Genomic DNA, 13,694 nt, shown 5'->3' with positions numbered 1-13,694 from the left:
GTTCTGTGTGTTACTGCCAGTTTAATGCCATATATTTATGTGTGCGTTACTGCCAGTTTAACGCCAAAGTACCCCACTGATAATGGGGTACTTTGACTCAGAAAGTGGGCTTAAGCACCATATAATATCCCCATATTTTTTGAAAATGTTCAGGTGTTTTAAATAGCCTTGCAGAAGGTAAATGTAATTTTTGTATGTGTGCGCTGTAATATTTTGTTCTGTTCTATGGTCTTATGGCTGCACCATCTTCAATGCATATTTTAGGGTGTGCCCCCCAAATCTTTGTTTGTCTATTGTATGGATTCCGAGCAAATCCCTTTGAGCTGGAGAACCCCACTCCCCCATCATTGCCTCTTTTAAGTGTCCACCTGTGTTATAGGTGGAGTCCTTTAGTTCTCCCATATAGAGGAGTGTATTTCTCCCATGGTTCAGAGAAGCAGGATCTTCCATTCTATGGATAGTGTGGGACCTACTAATAATGGGGTACTTTGATGCAGTACGTGGGCTTAAGCACCATATAGCCATATGGTGTGACTAAATCCCCATAAAAGAGCGACAATTTTGAAAAAAAAAAACAATATTTTGGACTTTTTTGCTATAATATATATCCCAAATTTTTTAAAAAAAAAGCTAATTTTTTCCTCAATTTAGGCCGATACGTATTCTTCTACATATTTTTGGTAATAAAAATCACAATAAGCATATATTGATTGGTTTGCGCAAAAGTTATAGCGTCTAGAATATAGGGAATAGATTTATAGCATTTTTAATATTATTGTTTTTTTTACTAGTAATGGCGGTGATCTGTGATTTTTATCGGGACTGTGACATTATGGCGGACAGATCAGAAACTTTTGTCACATTTTTGGGACCATTGGTATTTATACAGTGATCACTGCTATAAAAATGCACTGATTACTGTGTAAATGTCACTGGCAGAGAAGGGGTTAACACTAGAGGCGATCAAGGGGTTAACTGTGTTCCCTAGGGAGTGATTCTAACTGTGGGGGGGGCTGTCTGGGTGAGGAGATTGATCGTTGTTCATACAACAGAACGCTCTCCTCACCCCTGACAGCACGGAGATCTGTCTGTTTACATTGACAGATCTCCGTTCTGCCTCTGTGTGGAGCGATCGCATGCACATTGGCTTCTGGCGTTGCGCCCCCTAGTGGTCAAAAGGGGAGCCAACCTGCCGCAGTGCAACTGCAGCGGCTGGTCGGGAAGGGGTTAAATAGCCTTGCAGGAGGTAAATGTAATTTTTGCATGTGTGCGCTGTAATATTTTGTTCTTTCTTAAGAGAAGGACTTGAAGCAATAATAGCAACCCTGCAAAAACCAGACATATCACCAACCTCCCCAGCCAATTACAGGCCGATCTCTCTATTGAATTCTGATATTAAAATATACGCCAAATGAATTGCCTCTAGACTGGACAACATTCTCCCCCACTTTTGATCTACCCAGACCAAGTGGGCTTTGTAAAAGGTCGCCAAACATCGGATGGCACGAAAACGCACATTGACCCTTCTTCAATGGGCTGAGCAGAATAAAACGCCTTCTCTGCTCCGTTCCCTGGATGCAGAGAAGGCGTTTGACCGTGTGCATTGGCGCTACCTGTATACAGTGTTGGACACCTTTGGATTGTCGGGCTACATAAACAGCGCCATTAGAGGTCTATACTCTAACCCATCGGCCAGGGTACTCGTTCAGGGGTCCTTTCTAACACCTTTTTCATATCAAATGGCACAAGGCAGTGATGTCCCCTTTCCCCGATAATATTTGCGCTAGTCATGGAACCCCTTGCCCAGACCTTGCTCCCACCTCAACATACGGGGATTCCAAATAAGGGATAATGAGTACAAAATTGGACTGTATGCTGACAACGTGGTGCCTTCCCTTTCAGACCCTTTAACATCCCTAAAGTTTCTTCAGTCAGTACTAGAAGACTTTAGCTTGGTCTCACTATACAAAGTGAATATCTCAAACACACTTATGATACCCATAGCACTGAAAGAAAACCTTAAAAAAAAATATTTCTGTGTCCCTCGGCTTCTCCTGGGCCCCCCACTCTATAATAAAATATATGGGCATTAAGCTCACCTCACCAAGCTCACCAAGCTCCTCCACACATCGAGTAAATTATGATGTGGCAATCCTATCACTGAAACAACAAGTTAGCGAACTACAGACGTCTCATCTATCATGGGCCGGTAGAGTAGCTGTGGTCAAAATGTCACTACATCCAACAATATTATACCTCTTCAGGACTCTTCCAATCCCGCTCTCATCACCTTACCTCCAAAAAACTTCAATCCACTGTTAACCCCTTTATTTGGATTTTGGATTTTGAAAAAACCTAGATTCCAAATCCTCAATCCTCAAAACGAGACTCAGGCATGGGAGTTCCTGACCTGAAAACTTACCACCGAGCGGCTGTTCTTGACCAACTAAAATTCTGGTGGTCCCCATCACTGGACCATGTAAGGTGTCCCATTGAACACTCATTACTTGGGTCATCCCTACAAGGTACACTACGAGCAATACTTCTAGGTTTCACTCCCAAACCATCTCCTTACCTAACCATCAGAGCTGGTCTATTCACCTGGAAGAATCTGCGTTCCCAACTCCTGAAATCGCACTCATCAAACTTAGCCATCTTGCCTCTTGCTTCCCTAGAACCTTTGTCACCAGATGTATCACTTTTATAATGGATGACTGCTGGAATATCAGCTCTGGGCTGCTTGACAGAATCTAATGCCCTGTACACACGATCGGACTTTCCACCAACGAAAATTGTGGATTTGTGTTCGAAGGTTGTTGGCTCAAACTTGTCTTGCATACACACGGTCACACAAATGCTGGCCAACAATTACGAACATGGGAACGCGGTGACGTACAACACATACGACGAGCCAGGAAAAAGGAAGTTCAATAGCCAGTGTGGCTCCTTCTGCTTGATTCCGAGCATTCGTGAACTTTTGTGCGACGGACTTGTGTACACACGATAGGCCTTTCCACCAACAAAGTTTTGTTGGCGGAAAATTTGAGAACCTGCTATCAAACATTTGTTGGCGGAAAGTCCAACAGCAAATGTTTGATGGAGCATACAAACGGTCGGAATTTCCGACAACAAGCTCACATCCAACATTGCCCGTCGGAAAATCAGACCGTGTGTACGCGGCATAACTCACCACGCACCTTCCAAGCCCTGCAACAATCTTATGGATTGCCTAAATCAGACTTCTTCATATACCTCCGAACTCAATCTATCCTCTCACCTATCAACAAAGGAACCCACTACATACCAACGGATATAATATCCTTCTTTACCAACGCATCTCCAAAAAAATGAAGGCATCTCATTCCTCTGCCAGACTATCAACCACAGCCTTTTCTGAAAACAAAACACCCTTTGTGGAATTATGGGAAGCCGAACTCTCACAACAATTCAATACACATCAATGGCGAAAGGCCTCTCAACTACTTATCACATCCTCAAAATCTACCACCCATTGGGAATCATCCCTAAAGATTCTTCACAGATGGTACTACTACCCTACTTAATTGGCTAAAAACTTTCCATCCCAGTCACCTTTGTGCTGGAGGGAATGTGGAAGCCACGGATCCCTGCTACACCTATGGTGGGAATGCCCTGTAATAAAGCCATTCCGTAATTTTGTCTTCAACTTTCTTTCCTCTGTATCAACAGTCCCTATGGAAGGCAACCCTGCAACAGCAATCCTCCTACTACACCACGAATCCTGGACCTCAACACAAAGCCCTTTCCTTGTACATGGCATCATAGCAGCCAGGAGAAGGATAGCTGCTGCCTGGAAACGAACCGAGCCTCCGGATCGATCTCTCTTTCTTCAACACCTGAACAATAGCACACAATTCCAACTGTTGTTTGCATTTAAAAAAAACGGCAAAGGTGCACCCTTCTGGAAGCACTGGCATAAATGGCTGAATCATTCGGACTGCACAGCAAGTATCTAATAGTATAAATTATCCTGGCCTTTTAAGGCAGGGTACAGCTCACCAGTGGCGTCGCTAGGGGGTGGCTTTTGGGGCCATAGCCCCGAGTCTCTTGCCACAGAGTCTCTGCCTAACCAGCGGGACGCGGATGCAGCAGGCGGGCTGGTGGGCTGCATGAGAGAGGCGGATGAGAGGAGAAAAGCGAGCGGGTGGATGAGTAGAGATGACATCATCTCTCTCCGCCCGCTCCACATCACCGCTCTTCTGCCCTCACAGCATCTGACGAAACAGAATGTAACAATAGAAACAATGCGCTTCAATCACCCTGACACCATATCAACCATGGTGCATTGATGATTGAAGCGCCAACACCAGCCATTGCCCGCAAAAAATGCTTACCACCGGCATGCTTCGCCCCCCCCCCCAAAAAAAAAAAGGTTGGTGACCGTTGCTATGGCCTCTAGCCCCAGATCTTTTTCAGACCTAGCAACGTCCCTGCAGCTCACCCTAGGTATCCCGTAGAGGTTCCTCTTCATCTAAAGTTTTTGTCTTTTGCAAATGACTATGTTGTAAATAGCACCCTCTCTCATAGGTTCCCCTCTCCTGTACTCCTTAACCTCTCATTTCGCATATGTACCATGTTTCTGAAATTTTTTTTATTACTGAACAAGCTCTGCAATTACTAACTCCGGCTCCGTTTTGCGCCTTGTTTGTCAATTTTCTTCTGCTTACATTCTTAGTAAAAACTAAAGATTAAAAAAAAATGTAAAAAGTGTCAGAAGAAGGCCTAAAATATAAAAATATAAAAATATAACCAAATACAGTACACTGAAATATTACACTTTATTTATTATGTAAAAACTGACCTTAATTAATGTAATACAGATCTATAGCTCTGTCCTGACATGCTAAGGTTCCTTACATGTGAATTTGAGGCCAATATTTTACATTTAATATAAAAAGGACACTATATACCATATATAAAATTGTTAAAAACCTAAAAGAGAAAAAAAAAATACAAAAAAATTAAATAAAAGCTTGCAGAAACTACATGCATAAAATAATTACCCTTATATATAATTGTTGTGAGACCATAAGAATGGATAGATAGATTAAATTTAAGGGAATAGATTATACAAATTGTATTTTATTCAAATAAAAAAAAAAAATATGCCATCTAGTGGCGACTTGACAAACTAGCAGTGTGATGTTGACGAATGCCATTACCGTTTTCTCTGTATCCACTAAGAAGACACTGTTTTTATAACCTATTCTGCTTTAAGTTTAACCACTTGAGCCCCGGACCATTATGCTGCCTAAGGACCAGAGGTCTTTTTCCAATTTGGCACTGCGTCGCTTTAACTGCTAATTGCGCGGTTATGCAATGCTGTACCCAAACGAAATTTGCGTCCTTTTCTTCCCACAAATAGAGCTTTCTTTTGATGGTATTTGATCACTTCTGCAGTTTTTATTTTTTGCGCTATAAACGGAAAAAGACCGAAAATTTTGAAAAAAAATGATATTTTCTACTTTTTGTTATAAAAAAAATCCAATAAACTCAATTTTAGTCATACATTTAGGCCAAAATGTATTCGGCCACATGTCTTTGGTAAAAAAAATGTCAATAAGCGTATATTTATTGGTTTGCGCAAAAGTTATAGCGTCTACAAACTAGGGTACATTTTCTGGAATTTACACAGCTTTTAGTTTATGACTGCCTATGTCATTTCTTGAGGTGCTAAAATGGCAGGGCAGTACAAAACCCCCCCAAATGACCCCATTTTGGAAAGTAGACACCCCAAGGAAATTGCTGATAGGCATGTTGAACCCATTGAATATTTATTTTTTTTGTCCCAAGTGATTGAATAATGACAAAAAAAAAAAAAAAAAAAAATATTTACAAAAAGTTGTCACTAAATGATATATTGCTCACACAGGCCATGGGCCTATGTGGAATTGCACCCCAAAATATATTCAGCTACTTCTCCTGAGTACGGGGATACCACATGTGTGGGACTTTTTGGGAGCCTAGCCGCGTATGGGACCCCGAAAACCAATCACCGCCTTCAGGATTTCTAAGGGTGTAACTTTTTGATTTCACTCTTCACTGCCTATCACAGTTTCGGAGGCCATGGAATGCCCAGGTGGCACAACCCCCCCCAAATGACCCCATTTTGGAAAGTAGACACCCCAAGCTATTTGCTGAGAGGCATATTGAGTCCATGGAATATTTTATATTTTGACACAAGTTGCGGGAAAGTGACACTTTTTTTTTTTTTTTTTTTTTTTTTGCACAAAGTTGTCACTAAATGATATATTGCTCACACAGGCCATGGGCCTATGTGGAATTGCACCCCAAAATACATTTAGCTGCTTCTCCTGAGTACGGGGATACCACATGTGTGGGACTTTTTGGGAGCCTAGCCGCGTACGGGGCCCCGAAATCCAATCACCGCCTTCAGCGTTTTTAAGGGCGTGAATTTTTGATTTTACTCTTCACTGCCTAACACCGTTTCGGAGGCCATGGAATGCCCAGGTGGCACAAACCCCCCCCAAATGACCCCATTTTGGAAAGTAGACACCCCAAGCTATTTGCTGAGAGGCATGGTGAGTATTTTGAAGCTCTCATTTGTTTTTGAAAATGAAGAAAGACAAGAAAAAACTTTTTTTTTTTTTCTTTTTTCAAATTTCAAAACTTTGTGACAAAAAGTGAGGTCTGCAAAATACTCACTATACCTCTCAGCAAATAGCTTGGGGTGTCTACTTTCCAAAATGGGGTCATTTGGGGGGGTTTTGTGCCACCTGGGCATTCCATGGCCTCCGAAACTGTGATAGGCAGTGAAGAGTGAAATCAAAAATTCACGCCCCTTAGAAAGCCTGAAGGCGGTGCTTGGTTTTCGGGGTCCCGTACACGGCTAGGCTCCCAAAAAGTCTCACACATGTGGTATCCCCGTACTCAGGAGAAGCAGCAGAATGTATTTTGGGGTGTAATTTCACATATTCCCATGGCATGTTTGAGCAATATATCATTTAGTGACAACTTTGTGCAAAAAAAAAAAAAAAAAAAAAAAAATTTGTCTCTTTCCCGCAACTTGTGTCGCAATATAAAATATTCCATGGACTCGACATGCCTCTCAGCAAATAGCTTGGGGTGTCTACTTTCCAAAATGGGGTCATTTGGGGGGGGTTTGAACTGTCCTGGCATTTTATGCACAACATTTAGAAGCTTATGTCACACATCACTCACTCTTCTAACCACTTGAAGACAAAGCCCTTTCTGACACTTATTTTTTACATGAAAAAGTTTTTTTTTTTTTGCAAGAAAATTACTTTGAACCCCCAAACATTATATATTTTTTTAAAGCAAATGCCCTACAGATTAAAATGGTGGGTGTTTCATTTTTTTTTTTCACACAGTATTTGCGCAGCGATTTTTCAAACGCATTTTTTGGGGAAAAAACACACTTTTTTAAATTTTAATGCACTAAAACACACTATATTGCCCAAATGTTTGATGAAATAAAAAAGATGATCTTAGACCGAGTACATGGATACCAAACATGACATGCTTTACAATTGCGCACAAACGTGCAGTGGCAACAAAATAAATACATTTTTAAAAGCCTTTAAAAGCCTTTACAGGTTACCACTTTAGATCTACAGAGGAGGTCTACTGCAAAAATTACTGCCCTCGATCTGACCTTCGCGGCGATACCTCACATGCATGGTGCAATTGCTGTTTACGTTTGACGACAGACCGCCGCTTGCGTTCGCCTTAGCGCAAGTGCAGGGGGCGACAGGGGTGCTTTTTTTTTTTTTTTTTTTTTTTCTTTATTATTTTTTTGCTTTTTTATCTTATTTTTAAACTGTTCCTTTCATTTTTTTTTTTTTTAAATCATTTTTATTGTTATCTCGGGGAATGTAAATATCCCCTATGATAGCAATAGGTAGTGACAGGTACTCTTTTTTGAAAAAATTGGGGTCTATTAGACCCTAGATCTCTCCTCTGCCCTCAAAGCATCTGACCACACCAAGATCGGTGTGATAAAATGCTTCCCCAATTTCCCAATGGCGCTATTTACATCCGGCGAAATCTAAGTCATAAAATGCTCGTAGCTTCCGGTTTCTTAGGCCATAGAGATGTTTGGAGCCACTCTTGTCTCTGATCAGCTCTATGGTCAGCTGGCTGAATCACCGGCTGCATTCTCAGGTTCCCTGTTGAGACAGGAGAGCCAGAGAAAAACACGGAAGACGGTGGGGGGGGGGGGGCATTCCCTCCCACGGCTTGTAAAGGCAGTCTAGAGGCTAATTAGCCGCTAGGATTGCTTTTACATGAAAGCCGACCGCTGGCTGAAAAGAATGATACCAAGATGATACCTAAACCTGCAGGCATCATTCTGGTATAACCACTCAAAGTTGTGAATGGCGTACCTGAAGACAAAAAAATGGTTAACAATAAAGCACAGTAAACAATAAAGTATAAATAATTACATACCTGAAAAACAAACATGATAAAACATAATAACAATAACAATAACAATAACAATAAAACACTGCAGAATAGAATACAGTAAAAAAAGAGCAGAACAATAGAGAGAGAGAATAGAGAGAGAGAACAATAAAACGACAACTATTTTTTTTTATTTTATATATATATTTTTTTTTTTTACACTTTTTTTGTAACTAACTTTTATAACTGTAACCGGTTCCAGGTTCGGGTCTCTCAAAATGCGATGGCATCTTGGGAGACCCTGTGAAAGTGTGCCTAGTCTGTGCAATGCTGTACCCTACGCTAATACTCAACTAGTGTATGGTAGCGTTCAAAACATTCACCAATGCAAAGACCAGGATTGTCAGGACAGAAGGGACAATAATAGCGGGTGTCACGCCTATATCCGCGTTTGCTGCAGACACAACATCTTTTTGGGGGGGGTTCGTTGGGTAGGGGTACTCGGGAGCACATAAAAATGCCTCTCATGCAGCCGACTGCATTTCGTTGGGGGATGTGAATGGGGGAAGTACGGGCGCTGCAGAAGTGGTGGGTTCCCAATTAGGATTGGCGAATGCAGCAGGAAGGGCACTATGGGCACGACGGGTCTGTGTTTGTCTTTTTGGTGGCAGCGGGACACTACTTGTGCTTGTCACCTCACCAGCTTGAACTGCACTTATGGGACTCGCCACGTCACCAAGTGTTACTGCAGTGCTGGTTTGACTACGACCGGGGTGTACTAGGCCGCTGGTGCTTGCCAGTTCAATAAAAAGCTTCCAAAAAAACTGTTAGCGATCGCAGGGATCAGGCCTGACTCTGCGAACGCTGCAGTTATGCGTTTAGTGTTTTGTAAGTGACAGTGATCGATCGATACTGCACTTGGGTGGGCTGGACTGGGCCGGGCGGAGGGGCAAAACGCAGGTGCTAGCAGGTATCTGGGTTGATCCCGCTAACACTGCGTTTTTGGGAACCCTAAACTGCTGGGGACGCTAGTATAGATCTGATCTGATCGGATCAGATATTGATCCGTTCAGATACTATACCACTAAAGGAGGCGTATGCTGCGTGCGTGGGTGTTAGCGGTACTGGCGCTAACCTGACGCTGCCTGGGGCCGGTGCTTGCTAGTTCACCAAAATGCTACCAAAAAAACTGTTAGCGATCGCAGGGATCAGGCCTGACTCTGCGAACGCTGCAGTTATGCGTTTAGTGCCTTGTAAGTGTCAGTGATCGATCGATACTGCACTTGGGTGGGCTGGGCTGGGCCGGGCGGAGGGGCACTACGCAGGTGCTAGCAGGTATCTGGGCTGATCCCGCTAACACTGCGTTTTTGGGAACCCTAAACTGCTGGGGACGCTAGTATAGATCTGATCGGATCAGATATTGATCCGATCAGATATTATACCACTAAGGGAGGTGTACGGTGCGTGCGTGGGTGTTAGCGGTACTGGCGCTAACCTGACGCTGCCTGGTGCTTGCTTGCCAGTTCACCAAAATGCTACCAAAAAAACTGTTAGCGATCGCAGGGATCAGGCCTGACTCTGCGAACGCTGCAGTTATGCGTTTAGTGTTTTGTAAGTGACAGTGATCGATCGATACTGCACTTGGGTGGGCTGGGCGGAGGGGCAAAACGCAGGTGCTAGCGGGTATCTGGGCTGATCCCGCTAACACTGTGTTTTTGGGAACCCTAAACTGCTGGGGACGCTAGTATAGATCTGATCAGATCAGATATTGATCCGTTCAGATACTATACCACTAAGGGAGGCGCATGCTGCGTGCGTGGGTGTTAGCGGTACTGGCGCTAATCTGACGCTGCCTGGGGCGACGCATATCACCGCCGGGCGATCAGGGGGCTAAACCTTTATTAGGTAATAAACGGCGGGTGCCCTGACACTATAAAAAATAAACAAACTAACCTGCGTCACCCGTAACGGTTATACGGTGATCAGTGGTGAAAGGGTTAACTAGGGGGCAATCAAGGGGTTAAAACATTTATTAGGTAGTATATGGGGGTCCCTGTCACTATAAAACACTGACGGCGAACCTAAATATTTACCTCACTAACTAGCGTCACCAGCGACACTAATACAGCGATCAGAAAAATGATCGCTTAGCAACACTGGTGACAGGGGGTGATCAAGGGGTTAAAACTTTATTAGGGGGGGTTAGGGGGGTACCCTAGACCTGAAGGGGGGTAATACTCACTGTCCCAACACTGTAACTGTCACAAACTGACACTATGCAGTAATCAGAAAAAAAAAAAAAAAACCTGCTGGTGTCAGTTTGTGACAGGGGGGGGGGGGTGATTGGGGGGGGATCGGGGGGGGGATCGGGGTGTTTTGTATGCCTGGCATGTTCTACTGTGTGTGTAGTGTGTTGTGCACTCACATTGATGTCTTCTCCCCTCGGCGCTGGAACGGAAAATACCGAGCCGAGGGGAGATGACATCATTTCCTTTGCTGCTGTTTAGCATACAGCAGCAAAGGAGTGTTCCCATTGGCCGGCGGCGATCGCGAGGGGGGGGCCACGAACGGATGGCCTCCCCCTCATCTCGGATCGCCGGGGAACAGAACGGGACCGCTTCGGGCACCGGGGGGGGGTCCGATCGGACCCCCCACCCGCGAGAGGCAAATCACGTACATGTACGTGATTTTGCCTGCCCGTGCCGCCTTGCCGACGTAAATCGGCGTTAGGCGGTCCTTAAGTGGTTAAAGTTTAATCAGTGATTTTTTTATCTATGTTTTTAACAATTTTAGTATAGTATATAGTGTCCTTTTATATTAAATGTAAAATATTAGCCCCAAATTCACATAAAAGGAACTGTAGTCTCTAAGGACAGACGTATAGATTTACTCTCCCTGCCCCCTTTATTAGGTCCCCTTTGCTAGTAGCGGGTTGGACCCATTTTATTAGGTCCCCTTTGCTAGTAGTGGGTTGGACCCCCTTTTTTTAGGTCCCCTTTGCTAGTAGCAGGTTGGACCCATTTTATTAGGTCCCCATTGCTAGTAGCGGGTTGGACCCCCTTTATTAGGTCCACCTTGCTAGTAGCAGGTGGGACCCCCTTTATTAGGTCTTCCTTGCTAGTAGCGGGTTGGACCCCCTTTATTAGGTCCACCTTGCTAGTAGCTGGTTGGACCCCCTTTATTAGGTCTCCCTTGCTAGTAGCGGGTTGGACCCCCTTTATTAGGTCTTCCTTGCTAGTAGCGGGTTGGACCCCCTTTATTAGGTCTCCCTTGCTAGTAGTGGGTTGGACCCCCTTTATTAGGTCCACCTTGCTAGTAGCGGGTTGGACCCCCTTTATTAGGTCTCCCTTGCTAGTAGTGGGTTGGACCCCCTTTATTAGGTCCACCTTGCTAGTAGCGGGTTGGACCCCCTTTATTAGGTCCCCCTTGCTAGTAGCGGGTTGGACCCCCTTTATTAGGTCTTCCTTGCTAGTAGCGGGTTGGACCCCCTTTATTAGGTCCACCTTGCTAGTAGCGGGTTGGACCCCCTTTATTAGGTCTCCCTTGCTAGTAGCGGGTTGGACCCCCTTTATTAGGTCTCCCTTGCTAGTAGCGGGTTGGACCCCCTTTATTAGGTCTCCCTTGCTAGTAGCGGGTTGGACCCCCTTTATTAGGTCCACCTTGCTAGTAGCGGGTTGGACCCCCTTTATTAGGTCTCCCTTGCTAGTAGTGGGTTGGACCCCCTTTATTAGGTCTTCCTTGCTAGTAGTGGGTTGGACCCCCTTTATTAGGTCTCCCTTGCTAGTAGCGGGTTGGACCCCCTTTATTAGGTCCACCTTGCTAGTAGCGGGTTGGACCCCCTTTATTAGGTCCACCTTGCTAGTAGCGGGTTGGACCCCCTTTATTAGGTCCACCTTGCTAGTAGCGGGTTGGACCCCCTTTATTAGGTCTTCCTTGCTAGTAGTAGGTTGGACCCCCTTTATTAGGTCCACCTTGCTAGTAGTGGGTTGGACCCCCTTTATTAGGTCTTCCTTGCTAGTAGTGGGTTGGACCCCCTTTATTAGGTCTTCCTTGCTAGTAGCAGGTTGAACCCCCTTTGTTAGGTGCACCTTGCAAATCCTGGGTTGGACCCCCTTTTGCCTTCATTCTTGGTGGAATAGATACAACAATTTGTTGGAAACGTTCCTCAGAGATTTTGCTCCATAGTGACATGATAACATCACGCAGTTGCTGCAGATTTGTTGGTTGCACATCCATGATGCCAATCTCCCGTTCCACCACATCCCAAAGGGGCTCTATTGGATGAGATGTGGTGAGTGTGGAGGCCATTGGAGTACAGGGACCTCATTGTCCAGTGGTGAGATGATTGGAGTTTTGTGACGTGGTGCATTATCCAGCTGGAAGGAGCCATCAGAAGATGGGGGACACTGTAGTCATAAAGGGATGGACATGGTCAGCAACAATACTCAGGTAGGCCGTGGTGATTAAATCATGCTCAATTGGTACTAAGGGGGCCCAAAGTGTGCCAAGAAAATATCCCCCACACCATTACACCCCCACCACCAGCCTGAACCGGTGATACCCCACCCCCCCACACCATTACACCCCCACCACCAACCTAAACCGGTGATATCCCATCCCCCACACCATTACACCCCCACCACCAGCCTAAACCGGTGATATCCCATCCCCCACACCATTACACCCCCACCACCAGCCTGAACCAGTGATATCCCATCCCCCCACACCATTACACCCCCACCACCAGCATGAACCGGTGATATCCCATCCCCCACACCATTACACCTCTACCACCAGCCTGAACCGGTGATATCCCATCCCCCACACCATTACACCCCCACCACCAGCCTGAACCGGTGATATCCCATCCCCCACACCATTACACCCCCACCACCAGCCTGAACTGGTGATACAAGCCAGGATGGATCCATGCGCCAAGTTTTAACCCCACAATCTGAATGGCGCAGCTGAAATCCAGACTCATCAGACCAGGCTTTTCTGGACAATTGCTTAAGTTTATGCAAAGAGTCAATATTTGCAGTGTTGACCCTTCTTTTTCAAGACCTCTGCAATTCCCCCCGGCATGCTGTCAATCAACTTCTGGGCCACATCCTGACTGATGGCCACCCCCATTCTTGCATAATCAATGCTTGGAGTTTGTTAGTTCTCAATGGGATTAAGTTCTGGGGAGTTTCCTGGACATGGACCCAAGCTTTCGATGTTTTGTTCCCCAAGCCACTTAGTTATCACTTTTGCCTTATGGCAAGGTG

This window comes from Aquarana catesbeiana, linkage group LG01, assembly GCF_042186555.1.
Source record: "Aquarana catesbeiana isolate 2022-GZ linkage group LG01, ASM4218655v1, whole genome shotgun sequence".
Lineage (NCBI taxonomy): Eukaryota > Metazoa > Chordata > Amphibia > Anura > Ranidae > Aquarana > Aquarana catesbeiana.
Note: the sequence above shows the minus strand (reverse complement) of the source record.